The following is a 17037-nucleotide window of genomic DNA, read 5'->3' as shown; positions in this document are numbered from 1 at the left end:
AGTTGGGGGAAATTTTTAGATATATTTGTGATGTCATGTCTAATATGATTTGTGTTTAGTTTTCAATTCTTAACTAACAGGATAAATCAGTACTTAACTGGAAATCAGTACTTATACTGAAGTCAGAACTTAAGATATCAGAACTTAAGTTATCAGAACTTAAGATATCAGAAGATATTTATCAGGAGATAATATCGGGACTTAAGGAGACTTTCAGATAAGGCAGGCGGTTGATTGAAAAGAAAGAAGTTCAAGACAAATGCAAGAAGAAATATGCATGAAGAAGGAATTCTGTGAAGAATAGAATACTTGGAAGAAAAGATAACTGATTGAAATATTTTAGGAAGTAGAATTATATTCGATATCAATTAGAACATTATCTTGTAACTGTGTAGTATATAAACACAGGCATAGGGTTTACACTATAGATGTTATCATTATCAAAGTTATTATTCATTGTAACCCTAGCAGCTCTCGTGATAATTTGTTCATCACTGAGAGAGGACAGTTCCATATTGTAACAGAGTTTATTGTGTTAAATAAAATCTGTGTTCTGTTACTTGTGTTCTTTAATTTGATTTGATTGTAGTAAACACTGTATTCAACCCCCTTCTACAGTGTGTGTGTGACCTAACACAACAAATGCTAAAAACATCCTGATGGCTTCAAGTCTAGCAACTGATGCAAATGTATCATCGTAATCAATCCCTTCTTCTTGAGAATATCCCATAGCAACAAGTATTGCCTTATTCCTTATTACAATTCCATCTTCATTAAGCTTGTTTCTGAAAACTCATTTTGTGCCAATCTATGATTTATCTTTTGGTCTGGGTACAAGCTTCCACACTTTCTTTCTTTGGAATTGATTGAGTTCCTCTTGCATAAAAATCACCCAATCTGGATCTTCAAGAGCTTCATCTACTTTTTTTGGTTCCAATTGAGAGACAAACCCAGAATAAAAATATTCATTTATTGTAGCTTTTTTAGTCTTAACTCCACTATCTAGATCACTAAGTACCAAATACCAAGGATGATCTTTACTCCATACTTTCTGTCTTGGTAGATTAGCTCTTGATGACTCAGCATTTCCAGAATTATGTTGAGTCTGACTACCGGATCTTTGTTCTTCTCCTTGTTCTGCTCCCCCTGAGTTGTTACCAGCTTGATCTCCAGAATCTGAAGCTTGAGGACTAGTCCCAGAGTTAGTTTGGCTATCATTACTTGTTCCAGGATCATTCCCATCAGAATCTGAATCAGAATTATGGTCATTGGGAACATTACCGTTGTCATTGTCATTGTTATCTGGAACAAGTTCAGGTTCATATTCTTCATTCGAAAGATCTTCCATATCAAGATTATCACCATCATCTTCCTTCTTAATACTTGGGAGCTTGGCTTCATCAAATATTATATTAAGTCTTCTGATAACCTTTTGATCACTAATCACATACACCCTGTAAGCTTCTGACTCTACAGAATAGCCCAAAAATATACCTTCTTCAGCTTTAGCATCAAACTTGCCAAGATGCTCATCGTCCTTAAGCACAAAGCACTTTCCTCCAAACACGTGAAATTATTTCACTGATGGTTTTTTGTAGTCCATTAACTCATAATGGGTCTTCTCATATATATTGTTGATCTGGGTTCTGTTTTGAGTATATCATACTGCTTCAGCCCAAAAGTAGGAATGAATATTGGCTTCATTAAGCATAGTCCTTGCACCTTCAACCAATGATCGATTTTTCCTCTCAACCACTCCATTCTGTTGTGGTGTCCTTGGTGCTGAAAACTATCTTGAGATTCCCTTCTCGATACAAAAATCATTCAACTTTGAATTTTTGAATTCTGTTCCATTATCCGATCTGATGGTTTGCAGAAGCACTCCAGCTTCTAACTCAATCTTATTGATGTGATCAATAATCGTATCAGCTGCTTCATCCTTTAAATGTAAGAATAACACCCACGTGTATCTGGAATAGTAATCAATAATAATTAGGCCATATTTCTTTCTTGACATAGACATGACATTGACATGGCCAAAAAATTCCATATGAAGGAGTTGTAATGGTTCAGTGATGTCAGCCATTGTCTTCTTTTTGTGTGATACCCACTTTCACTTTCCCTTCTCATATGCTTCACAAAGTCCATTAGGACTGAATTTCATCACAGGTAAACCTTTCACCAATTCCCTCTTAACCAAAGATGGTCTTGAAGTTCAAGTGGGAGAGCTTTCTATGCCATAACCAATTTTCATCTGGAGAGACTTTGCTATAGAAGCACATTACTTGACCATCAACACAATTACAGTCAGCTATGAATAAATCACCCTTTTCTAACTCCATTAAGAGTCAGCTTCTCAATCTTCTGATTAGAGATCAAACATTTATTCTTCTTGAACAAAACTTCACATCCTTTGTCACAGAATTGACTGATACCGAGGAGATTATGCATAAGAACTTCAACTAGAGAGATGTCTTCAATGACGACATTGCCAATTTCCAAACACCCATATCCCATAGAATAACATTTATTGTTATCTCCAAAATTAACCACTGGGCCAACTTTCTTAACCATCTTTGATAGTATAGCTCTATCTCCATATGCCTTGAACATCTACTGTCCAGAATCCACATGACCTTCTTCTACTTAATCCCTTAAACAAAAGTGATTAAGTTTTCTTGGGTACCTAAACTAAGTTGGGTCCAAAAGACTTAGAAGCATTTTAATATTTAACATTTTTCTTCACAGAATTGACTGGCTTAACAATTAATGCTTTATCATTGACTATTTCCTTGTCACTTTCAGAAGAACTTATAGACTTGCTCTTGTGCTTGGTGACAGGTGCCACTTTCCTAGCTTTAGGAGGGCTTACATTCATTGATCTACCAGTGTTCTTCCTAGCATACTTATCATGATTATGGGATGTACTATGTGAGTGTGTGGAATCAAGATAAGTGTGCATGAAAGAAACTACACATGGCATGCAAATAGATTTATCACAGTTAGAAACTTTAGGCATGTTAGCCATGTTATGCACATATGCATTCCTAGCATTGTCTACTTTAACCTTTCTACAAGCATGGGTAAGGTGACCAGCCGAACCATAATTATTACATAACTTTCTAAGGCCATTAGTTCCTATCCTGCCATTCATGTTTCTACTTCTCTTGTTCTTGGAAGTAAAACCTAGTAAGGCAAAAGATAAGTCAGAATCACTAGCAACAGACAAAGGTTTCTTTTCCTTTTGTCTCCTTGAGAGCTCGAGATCCTTAACAAGCATCTCATGATGAATATAAAGATTATCTTCATCAAAGGGCTCAACAATAGCTTTCTTAAATAGAGGCTTCTTAGCTTTCTTAAAAACATGAGGTGTACTAGGGGGGTTAACAAATTTCTCTACAGGGTCATTTTTAACTCCTCGTTTCATAGAAGATTTTCTAAGTTCGTCGTAGTCTAGACCTATCCCAACCTTTCCACCTACTACTTGATCAGCTATGAGCTTCTTAGCAAGATTTGTAGAATCAGTAAAAGCATGTAATTTAGTTTCTAATTATGCATTCTTTTTCTTAAGCTCTTCCTCTGTCTCAAGGTGCTTCTTAATCTTAAGCTCTAAATAAACATTATTTTGCTTAAGATTCTCAACATGGACTGTAACGCCCTCCAAACCCGGGTCAGAAGTTTGGGCTCCATAACACACATGCCCAATATATAAACCTGTATATAAAATATTATATGCATTGGCCCTTCTTTACACAACCACTGATCGCAACAGGTTAAAGTATGAAAACAAGCCAAAACCTTAACTTTTATTACATCGTACCAAATCCCAACTAGTTCAACTTAAAACTGATAATGATATCCCTCTTACAATCCTGCATAACTCATCTACAATAATAAGCTCATGCTAGATCGATCCCACTTAACCTGGAATCCTAGCTCGCACACTGGACTGGGAATCCTCGTTACCAATAATTCCCTTTTCAACTGTTAAAAACATAAAAAGGTATTGCAAGAGTGAGCTAACTAGCTTAGCAAGTCATAATAACAATAATTGAGGTTAAAAAATGACCAATTGAAATGATTCTGAAGAATCAAGTGTCTTGATAAGCAATGATTAGAATTGGACATTCACTTTCATTTTTTTTTAAAAACAAGGTTAGACTGCAGATCAGTCACGCACTAACCCTGAGCAAGACACACAACTCTGCTCTCTATACTGGATCTAAGGCACACATTGGCCTAACATGACCACGAATCTGGTCTGACCACGAATCTGGTCCACATTTATAAAACCATCCAATTCTAAAATGATTCAATATGATAACCAATGTAATTCAGTAAAAACAGAATCATAATTAACATTGATAAAGCATTTATGTAATGCCCCCAAATCGGGGATCAGAGGATTTGGTCGTCACTATAAAACCTCAATCCAAATTAACATGTTAAATTGAAATGCAAATGCCAGCGGAAGATATTTATCATTTATGATCTCAAACTAATCCAAGATCTTTTAAGGTTACATTTATGGAAACAAGAATTCCAAATTCCACAAATAAATTTTTCACTTTCTTTTAAAAATATTTTCACCAAATTCTCAATCTCAAAACTTAACCCATTAGTATAACTTCAAAAAGAAGTATACTAGGTCCAACTATAAAATACAAAACTATAATATAAAATAATATAAACAAATTTATATAATAGAACTTACACTAGTTCGCAAACCCTGAACCGACCACCTTCCAAAAGCTTCTTCTTTGCTTCCTCGAATTACGCAGCTAAACAGTGCAAGCTAATCCTCACTGGAGGTTAAATTTGAAAATAGGAAAGTATGAGCGAAAGAAATGCTCAGCAAGTTCATTATAGCATGTATAGGGTCATTTTGATGTAAAACCGACATCTGCAATAACGCAGAACATTTTAAATTTATAATTGCAGAAATATAAAATTTGTTAAAAAATCGGATAATTATTTCTCACTGTATTCAAAACCCTTTTGATATTTTCGAACAAAATGCTTCAGCAATACTTTGGATCTTGACGAGAATAAAACTCATAAAACAGTGTGTACGAAACTATCGTAAACAACAATAACATGAAACAATGATTATGGAATGTATCACAAACTTTATAAAAAACTGAACTCTTGATATTAATACTCTTTTTTTTATCATATCAAATTAGATACACTACGAACTTTGATGCTCACAAGATCCCATACTGAAGTCAACACCAATCATCTGTACTAATACCACCTTTGATATTTAACAACAAACTAAGTATCCACAAAATCAGAAACTGAATCAAAACTGCTTTTCATCTTTTATCCGAAAACAAAATAGTTAGTAAATCATTCCTTATAATATTATCAAAAACAATATAATAATTTAGATTGGAATTCTCGAACGACGGTGTGTTGCCTCCGGTGATAAGCCGCGGAGCAACACCGGTATGCCGAAGCATATCCAAACTAAACAAATGGGGCACCTAAGGCACATATCGGCCTAAAGGTATTATATCCTGTATGGCCTCTTACGCAACCATCCATGGCCTCTTACATAACCATCCAATCTTAAAACATTATATTGAAAGGGGTCATAATACTCGACACCCTTATAAACTTTTATTCCCCTATTTACTTGGGCAGGAATACTCGCAAAACCAACTCATTTTTCTCAAAACCTAAAACATATATAAATCCATTCATTTGATAAGTAAAATCACTTAGCTATTCTGAACATAGAATAGCAGAAGAGTATTTGCATAAACAGAATCATTTAATCCAGGGATATGTAAAACATTTATCTATCTTGAATTGAGAATAGGGAAAACAATACTTGCATAAAGAAGATTTAAAATAAAAATCACTTGAACAATAAGTGATGATAGGGATACTTGCCTTTGGGATTTTAGCAGTTAGTCACACTCGTAATAACACAATTATCTTAGTTTGGAATCTCAAGGCATCAACGTCTTTATTCTTCTAATCCTTTGGCCTCCTGCTCATGCAGTGCTGCAACCCAATATTCCATACTATTCAACTCTAGTCTTCATCCATTCCATCTGGTCCTAGTCGTCTTGAAAGACTCGCATCTATACTTAAAAGTTACAACTTTAATCGTCTAAATGATAATTACTCGACGAACTGCGCGTCAAAATCCTATTGTCTACCCATACGATAGCCCGCAAATAAAGAAGACAGTCAAATACAAGACTTATGACCCACGTACACACGTAATTAACATAACATATACACATAATCCACGTATCACATAATTCATATCACATATGACTCAGTTGGTCAAAAGGTTCGATTCGGTATATTTAAAACTGAAATCGGGTCAAAATATGATTTTTCAGTTCCAAAACAAGCGACCTTTCGAAACAAAAGATTTTGGGTCTCGAAAGTATTTCTATTGAAAGCGGAATATCTTTCTCAATCTATACGCGTTCGTTTCGTATTAAACGGACGAACGGTTTATTTTCTATGAATAAAATACGAATAATGTAATAACTCGAATTTTTTAGACCTTGTAAAATGTTTAATGAATAGTAACCCTGACGGACGGGAAAAAAACTTTTGAGCCCACACTATATAGTGCATGAGAAAAGGAGTTTTGGAGTTGATATTATGATTATACGTACCAAATGAGTGTATGTAAACACCATTAGTTTTCGAAGAAAACGAACTTTGAAAAATGACCGTACTTACGACTCATCAAGGATTACGGGAATCACAATATAACTACAATATTAAAACCCTACGGATTTATACTCAAGTATGATAATTCAAAATATAAGGAATAAATACAAAAGGAATTACGTTGCGAATCATTTACGAATAAGTATTACGAAAATGCTTAAGCGATCGAGCGAACGCGTAAACGATTAAATAAACGTAACGCACTAACTAACCATGGTAAGAAAGTAACCATGGTTACTTTATTAAATAGTGAGCTAATCAAGCAAGCTAGCCAAATAGTGTGCTAAGGAAGCTAACACATGTAGTTTAGCTTGGAAACTAGCAAGCTACTTGGATTTGTCCCCAAGATTTGCAACAAGGAATAAACCTAAAATTCTATACTAGGAAGAATAAAAATCAAGGGAAAGATATCACCACCCCATTTCCTAGAAGCAACCAAGAGAAGCAAGCAAAAAAACCCCCCACCCCTTCATTTCTTCTACTCGGCTTTTTCATCTCCAAGGGAGAAATTCAAAATCAAAACTCAAGTTCTAGCCATGATAAAATCATCCCATTAATTCTCAAGCTTCCTAACAATTAAACTAAGGTAAGAAAATTCTTTCATCTCTTTTTATCAAGGTTTGATGGGTGAAATAAAATCAAGAAAGTCACTAGTGAATAGTATGAATAGTAACTCCTCTTTGGGTTCTTGATTTTAATGGTGGTTTTAGGTTCCAAAAAATCATTCCAAGTACTTCCAAGACTCCACCATCCTCAAGAACACATCTCAAGCTTTCAAGAAAGGTAAAAATCTTTGGCCCAACTTTATTTAAGATTCATTTTCAAGATCCATATAGTATGTAGTTATAAACCTAGTTTTAAAAGTGGTAGTGATGAAATCTTGATATTTAGTTAAGTAGATTTAGGGTTGATTGTTGTTGCCTCAAGAACATGATGTTCTTGAGAGGAGTTTGTGTGTTGATGATGAAATGATAATTGTTGGTGGTTGTGTTAAGAGTTAGGGCGTAAACGAAACCCCGATCGCAAACGTAATTCCCTTAAAACCAACAAATCGTAACTTCAATTTTCTGTAGAAAGTCCCTTGTTTATGATAGACAATGTCATAAAGATCGTTTAGGCGTTTAAATTGCTTGATTCTGATTTACGGATAAAAAGTTATGGTCATTTTACTAAAAGTGATTTATGCGACAAAAACTGCTACGAATTACGAACTTTGAAAATATAAAGGGTCGACTTAAAGTGTTCATAAATCATGAAATTTTTACAGAGAGTAACATATTGAGTTTCCTAACTGTATAAAAATTTCAAGTAAAAATAATGATTTTTCAGTTTTATAAAAATATCAGAGCCGAGGCCGCGCGATTAGAAAACGTAGAATCCATAAACGGAGCCGAATACGAAAATGAAAATGAACCTCAGATACTTAGAAAAATAAAGCGACCATGATGTGAATAATGACTTAAAGGAAAAATAAGGGTAATATAAGTTGAGAGGGTGCATAATAAGTAGCACATGAGTGCGAGTCGCCGTAAATTAGAACGGGACCTAACGAAGCGAATTGTGTTTACGGTCATAGATTTCTGAGCGGAACCTAGAGCATCCTCCACCTCGAGATACCCAGGCAAGTTTACGAACCCAACTCTATTTACTGTTGTGTTATGAAAGAATTGTTTTATTATCATTGTATAAATACCAAGTTTGCCATGATACGTAGTTGTTGAATTTTGGCATAATGTAGCGATGTTGTACGATAAGTATATATCGTGAAATGTCAATTCCGCTTTAAGCGTGACGTATTATATAAGACCGAAAGTCGGTCGGGATTTTAAGACGAAAACCTGGGAGTCATTCTGGTGATATTATAGGATGATTATAAGTCCATAGTAGTTCGTTTTAAAGGGACTCAATGTCCGCTTACGAAACATTAAAAATACCTCGAACTTTTATTAAAACGATTTCCCAATGATCATATTCCCTCAACTATATTTTATTGTTCGAATAATAAATACTATATATCTATTCCTTTATTATGGGAGAAGTATACTCCAACGATCATGTATTTCAAACCCGATTATACATGAAAGATTATTAACTACGTAAACATAAACTAGTTGAGGAATATTATTTTAAATATTCTTTTAGAGAGTAAACACATTCGAGGTTTATTTATTTATCGATTATTATTTAATTAATTATTATTCATAAAGGGTTTATTATTGATTTAAAAATCATAGATCCTGATTTAAAATATACTTCCTGATTTCGGAACATCATTCGAATAATTTTAGATCGTCAGTGAATATTATCCTGACTTATTTAATATTTTGAATATAGTTTCAATGAGAAACTTTTCCCCCTTATTTAATTATCTGTTGACAACGGTCAACTCACATCCTTAGTACTTCCTCCGAAAATCTCGGAAGTACGTATATACATATATACACCTATATCTTAGTGAGATAAGCTGTTTCTATCAACAAGCAAAACGGTTGTGGAACTTCAATGTGGTTCGAGTTCTCAAGATTGAAAGAATTCTTTTAAAGGACAAGGGAGGGGTAGACTCCGGTACTATGTGTGCTAGATGGACTACCAAAGGTACCGCAGGCGAAGGTACTCTGTGTCCTCAGGAACTTGTGAAGTATGTGTATACCCAAAAATGGGACACGTAGCCCGAATGCGGAAAGGGTGATAACTGGGATACGAAGGTGTCGTCCTTCTACTAGTAGAAAAGGTTACTATTATCGTGTTACGACTGATCATCGTATACGGTGGCTCCAACGAGTGTCCTAATTTCTTCCAATTGGAATTGTGATGCAATACCATAACCCAAGCCTAGGTGTTGGGTTTCCTATTAAGTTATTCCCAGGATAATAAAATCCCCTAAAGAACTGTTTTCATAAGAAGGTGTGTATCACCAAGGGAAACTATTTTTGAATAAAACATAATTATCATATATGATGTTTTACGTAGGTTATCATACAGTCATTTTCATACTGTACATTATTATGCTTGGCATTATAGCTCACACTTGTTTTCTTAAATTGAAACGGGTAGGAAATGGCCAATTGTTCCGTAGATTGTTTGGTGCTGTACCACAGGTAGTTCGAATAAGCTGGATTAGTTTTCAGTTATTTTTATTTCGACTTATTTATAAGTTTGACTTATGTAAGGTAATAAACAAGAAGCGTATATTTGACCGACGGACCAGCCTTACTTAAAGGTTACTCCCCGGTAAGACTTAATCACTTTTGGGTTGTAATAATTATCACTTGATGGTTGAAATCACTCTAGTTATGAATGGTTCATTTCCAAGACAATAACCTGTAAGTGTGTGTGTGTGTGATAAGTGTGGGGTCATGAAGCGTGAGTATTTATATATTATGGTGTAAGTTGTGTGGTTGTAGTATTTTAGATAGCATGGTCTCCGAGAATCCTGACCCCGAATTTTGGGGCACCACAGAAATGGTATCAGAGCCTTATGTTATCAAATCTTCGAAACGATTGGACATGAAATATGTAATAAAATAATCAATTAGAGCTCAAGTCGAGTTCGTCGTCGGGCTACACGGGTAGTCTTGACAGTTTTACCCTCAAGGGAATTCCGACTCTAAGTTAGTAACACCTTGCCTATTGTGTCAGGTACCAGTGGAGCCTATGAGGGAGGTTGACCCTGTTGATGATGTTATGAATCCTGAGCGTGACCCTACTCCCGAGCCAGAGAACCCACCCATTGATGATTCAGACGATGACCCTACTGAGAATGTCCCAGAGGAGGAGACTGACCTTCATGTCCCCATAGCTAATGGCGTTGAGATGACTCAGAAAGATGGCGTAGGCTGGAGGGATGTAGATATACCCTCACCCGACTATTCGCTCTTCTATCCCACCCCAAGGGATTAAGAGCCCTATGCCCTATACTGATGATGATGAGGAGGAGGGGATACGTGCACAGATCTACGAGGCTTATGACATATCCTCTAGCGACCCAGATTCACCTCTACCACCCCCGGCGACCATACATGTAGCTGTACACGACTGGATGGTGGCTCAACTTAATGCTGAGATTACTGCGGCATCTACTCGCATTGTGGAGTTACACCAGGCACTGACAGCTGAGAGAGCCACTCGACTAGGATACCCAGGGGATTTCAGAGCTGCTTCCCCATCCATAGCCCGCAGAGAGATCGATGGGATCGAGCTCCGTACCAGGGTTCAGATGAGGATGACAGCGATTGGAGGATACATCCCAGTGGTTGATGCAGAGCTGATGTTGGCAGAGTGATGAGGAGGGTGCGTGACCTCACGTGCAGTGACAGTGACTGAGGGACTAGTGCCTGGATATGGACCTTGAAGCAGGCTAGGTGACTTATCACCAATTTTGATAGGATAACTAGTGGTATATAGCGTTCCTAGCCCTTCAGGGTACACGCCTTATGTATTTTCATTCCAGTATTCAGGATAAGTAGTAATGTATTGTAATCAGGCATGTATGAACTCAGCTAGTTGTTTCGTCCTCAAGATATAAGTGGGAGATCTTATAAATATATATCTAAGTAATTATTAAAAAAATGATGTCCATATTATTGCACTTTATAAAACTTGCTAGGTAATAAATGACATGCTTACATATGAATAAATTCTAAAATATTGCAACTGTGTTTACCAATTTTCATTATCTGAACAATGCCACCCCGTAGAAGAGGATCCAGGGCACAACCCGCTGAATCTGTTAACCAACAATGGAATGAACCTGACCCTGTAGTAAATGAAGAAAGTGAAGAGGATCTAGACTATAATGAATACGATGATGAAGAATATATACAAGAAGAGGCTGAGGATATCCATCAGGGAGGGAACCCAATGAATGAATTTATGGAATTGTTAAGAGCAAATCTGAACTAACAGCCTATTACACCACAGCCACATGCTGCCCAACAGACTACAGCTACTTCCTTTAGGGCCTTCAAATCTCTCAAAACCCTAGAGTTTCTAGGATTGGCCAACCCCGTTGAAGCACGGATCTAGCTTAAAGAGATAGAAAAGTCCTTCAAGATACTAGGTGTTGAGGAATGACACAAGACCATTTTTGCTTCTTACATGCTGAAAGGAGAAGCTAACTACTGGTGGGAGTCCAAACGAAACCTAGAGACTGATGTTGTGATCCCATGGGATAGATTTACCCGACTGTTCTTAGACAAGTATTTCACTAGGTTTATGGAGACCCAAATGGAGATTAAGTTTCTGGAGTTGAAACAGGATAAGATGCCTGTGGAAGAATATGAGGCCAAGTTTAATAGGTTGTCAAGATTTGTGCCTGAGTTTGTGAATACCGAAGAGAAGAAAGCGTGAAGGTTTCAGCTTGGTCTAAAATAGTGGATACAAAACCGAGTGGCTGTGTTAGAGCTGACAGACTATGCCACCTTAGTACAGAAAGCCTCGATTGTTGAAGCAGGTAGTGAGAAGAGTGTGAAGGAAAAGGAAAATTGGAAGAGGAAGATAGGAAACCAAGGGATAGGAACCGGGAACAAGAGCCTTCCAAGCAGGTTCGTCAGGGGAGTGTCGTCCCAACCTGCACGAGGCCCCGGATTCAGAAAGGCCCCGAGTGAGAGTGTTGGCCAGGGCGGTGGACAATCTAGGGCCACATTTTATAGCCAACCCCGCGCCCCAATATTAGAGTGTCAAACCTGTAAGAGAAGACACCTTAGAATGTATACCCAGACAAGAGCCCCTCTGAAATGTTACCGGTGTGACCAAATCAGACACCTTGCCAACAACTGCACCCGACCCAATGTAACGTGTTTTTAATGTGAGAAGGTAGGAGACATGAGAAAGGATTGCCCGATGTTGAAGCCCCCAGCCTCAGGGATGAGCAAAGCTGCCTCCAACCGACCCCCAGCTGCTAGGACCTTCAACATGACTATTCAGGATGCTATTCGAAATATTGACGTGATAACATGTACCCTTTTGTTAAATTTCGAACATGCAAATGTCCTATTTGATTTTGGAGCAACCAAATCATTTATATCTCAAGATTTTGTTAAAAAGTTAAAACTTAGTGACATACCCTTACGTGATATATTACAAGTGGAAATAGCAAACAAAGAAATAATTCCTGTAAATCAAGTACACCCTAAGTGCAAGTTGAAATTAGAAGGGAAGGTCTTCGAGGTTGACCTAATACCATTTGCATTAGGAGAATTCGATGTAATCTTAGGAATGAATTGGTTATCCAGTAACGGAGCACAAATAGATTGTGAACGGAAGTGGGTAAAGATAAGAGTGCAAAATGAAAAAGAAGTAGTGTTTAAAGGTCAACGATAGAACCAGAAATTTCTGACCATGCTACAGGCAAAAAGATTGTTAAGGAAGGGAAACGAGGCCTATTTGGCTTATATGGTAGATACCAAAAAGGAATTCCCTAATATACAGGACATACCCATAGTAAACGAATTCGAGGATGTATTTCCAGAGAACTTACCAGGATTGCCACCTGACCGGGAAATAGAGTTCGCTATAGAATTAGCACCAGGAACGGCACCAGTATCCAAGGCCCCATATAGGCTAGCCCCATTTTAGATGAAGGAACTAGCTTCTCAACTGCAAGAGTTATTAGATAATGGAATAATAAAACCCAGTGTGTCGCCATGGGGAGCGCCAGTACTGTTTGTAAAGAAAAAGGACGGTAGTATCAGATTATGCATAGACTATAAAGAGCTGAATAAGCTGACTATTAAGAATAGGTACCCTCTCCCCAGGATTGATGACCTATTCGACCAACTCAAGAGAGCTGTATATTTTTCCAAAATAGATTTGAGAATAGGATATCACCAGTTGAAAATCAAACCGGAAGATATACCGAATACTGCTTTTCGCACTAGGTATGAGCACTATGAGTTCTTAGTCATGTCGTTTGGGTAACCAATGCACCCGCAGCCTTTATGGATTTGATGAACAGAGTGTTCAAAAAGTACCTGGATATATGTGTGATAGTTTTTATAGATGATATTCTGATCTACTCAAAGAAAGAGCAAGAACATGCAGAATATTTGATGATAGTCTTAGAAATCTTGAAGAATGAGAAATTGTATGCCATGTTCTCGAAGTGCGAATTTTGGTTAAGAGAAGTTCAGTTTTTGGGACATGTAGTGAGTAGCAAAGGAGTTTTAGTTGACCGTGCCAAAATAGAGGCGGTATCCAATTGGGAAAGACCAACTACCCCATCAGAGGTTAGGAGTTTTGTGGGTTTAGCAGGATATTACCGAAGGTTCGTGCAAGACTTTGCTAAGATAGCCGGTCCACTGACTAGACTTACCCGGAAGACAGAAAAGTTTGTATGGACAGAGAAATGTGGGGAGAGTTTTCAAGAACTGAAAAGGAGGCTGGTGTTAGTACCAGTGCTCGCTCTTCCCGATGGAAAGGGATAATTTGTGATATACAGCGACGCATCGCTTAAAGGATTAGGATGTGTACTGATGCAGCACGGCAAAGTTATAGCGTATGCCTTTCGACAATTGAAGGAGTATGAGAGCAGATACCCTACGCATGATCTAGAATTAGCAGCCATAGTGTTTGCCCTGAAAATTTTGAGACAATACCTATACGGTGAGAAATGCGAAATCTACACTGACCATAAAAGCCTCAAATATATTTTCACTCAGAAGGAACTGAACATGATACAGAGGAGATGGTTAGAGTTGATAAAAGACTATGACAGTGAAATTTTGTATCACCCGGATAAAGCCAATGTGGTGGCTGATGCCCTTAGTAGGAAGAAAAGACTCAAGATGATAATGACATCGAAAGAACTAATTAAAGAATTTGAGAAGATAGAAATTGAGGTGAGAATGACCGGTAAGAGAACGGAAGGATTATTTGAGATTAGGCTAGTACCAGAGCTGACTGAAAAGATACGAGTATGTCAGGAAAAGAAGATGAGTAAAGAAAGAGGAACATTGACCGGTGAAGAAGTGAGATGCGAGAAGGATGAGAAAGGGATCATGAGGTATGCGTTCCGAATTTGGATTCCAAATGTGCAAGAATTAAAAGATGAGCTACTGCACGAAGTATAACACCCTCCAAATCCGGGGTATAGATTTGGGGCATTATTAACAACAATTACCAACTAAACCTGCACAAGCGGGATATAAATATAATAATTACCTCGAACTATCACTACTCAGGATCTTTTAAGGTCTGAGTTTGAAAACAAGAATCACATACTACACTTTATTACAAACCCAACTAAATAAAACCTGTCTCAAGAACTCACTTTGTTACAAAACTTTATTCTATCTACAGTCTCACTACACAACTTTTATTCAAACTACACAAGACTTTTATTCAACCCAACATTACTACTTATCCTGCTACACCTGATCTGGCAATTCAAAGCTCTCTTCGGGAATAGGAAGGAACACTCTTGGTATAAGAGGGTCCCGCTGCTTGACTCGCTTCTTGACTATGCGGGTTCTGATGGGTTTCATTCTCTACCTTAACTGTAAAACAATAGGAGTAACAATAAAAAGGGATGAGCCAAAATTGCTCAACAAGCCTGCAACAATATATATAGTATAAAGAAAGAGAAATGAGTGAAACAATAAGCTGCTGGTCGGAACAACCATCTGAATCTGTATAGAATAGTAATTTGCCAATGCTGGCGAGTACCAAATGAACAAGAATGGAAACAAGAACCAACATATGCACTATAACCTGCTGATCAGTCAGAATATAGTGCGGATCTATACCCAACTGCATAGACCCAACCAACATAAGGAGTACTCAGGCAACTATGGCCTATTAAATAATGGTCTGGGTAAAACCCAGCCTGTATAGTAACCATCCAGTCCAAGGCTTAGCATCCGGAACAATCGGAATGCTATTGATATATCCCAATACCAGGATATACCAGAGTATATGTAACAAGGGTAAAGGAATTGAAATATGAACAGGGAATTCAATAAATTGGGTAAATCAAGAATTGAAATAAAATTGGAATCAAGCGATAATAAATGGGTAACAGTGTATATGAACAATGATTATCAAAGAGAACTGATACGATAGAAAAGAAATATAAATCACTATTCTGAATTTAGAATAGGGGAAAAACTTGCCTTGCGCGTACTTAAACTGGTTTAACTCACCGCCTTCTGACCCTAGCTTGCTTGGCCTTGCTAACACTGAACAAATCATGGAAAGATAGGCATTTAGATAACTTACTATATACGTGTATCTTGAATTGATAACACGCAACCTTATCAGTCTACCCATGCGTTTCTATTTGACTCGTATATATACACATACATTTATACAGCACATAGGTTCACATAATCACATAAAGCACGTAGCACATAAAGCACATAATTAATTTCTAGATTTATAATTATTTTTAGAATCAATTCTAGGCATATACCTGCATTACTAGTCTTATCTGATTTTATTATAATTTTTCGGGATTTATTCGGCTCAATTATACTCCTACTAGGACCTACGAACTATCAATTATCACCAAACCACTTTCTTTCGAAAGAAATTATAACTTACAACTATTTTTATTGGATTCGTCTCATTTTTCTGAGTCTAGGGGTCTTCGTTTCGCTCATATCGGACTAACGGTTGAATTATTATGAATTAAACAAGATTTAATTAATTAATAATTAATTATAAATAATTAATTATAATTAAACAATCCTTAATCATATTTTTAAATAATTAATTAATAATTATTGTATTTTAAAATAATTAATCCCTAATTATTAGGAATTATTATTATTTATTACAAATTATTATTACTTATTCGATCAGATCGATTATTTACAAATAATCAATCGATTTAATTAACCGATACGCTATTTATCAAATAACTACGAATTACTCAAATTATAGACCAACTTAACGATTAATCACTCGTATAACTACGAGCTACTCGCGATTCTCGCCTAATTACCGAACTATTCTATCATTATTGAAAGTCATATGATTCGCTAAACAGATAATTACCGATAACTATTATACGATACGAATAATTAGCGCAATATTATTCGAATAACTAACGCTCGAATAATAATTCTAATTACCGAATCATTATTCGCACTATTAACTAATTATTAGATTATTAATTACCTCACTTAATTATTTCTAATCCTTATTTACTAATTAATTACCTAATTATTAATTAATTACCCAATTGTTAATTAATTAGATAATTAATAAATAATTAGATAAATAATTAAATAAATAATTAAATAAATTAATTCGAATTTATAATGTAATAAAATAAATCAGAAATTAGAAATACTATTTTTCAGAATATCAAACTAATTTTTAATTAATTTT

This window comes from Apium graveolens, chromosome 5, assembly GCF_009905375.1.
Source record: "Apium graveolens cultivar Ventura chromosome 5, ASM990537v1, whole genome shotgun sequence".
Lineage (NCBI taxonomy): Eukaryota > Viridiplantae > Streptophyta > Magnoliopsida > Apiales > Apiaceae > Apium > Apium graveolens.
This window is presented reverse-complemented; position numbering follows the sequence as displayed.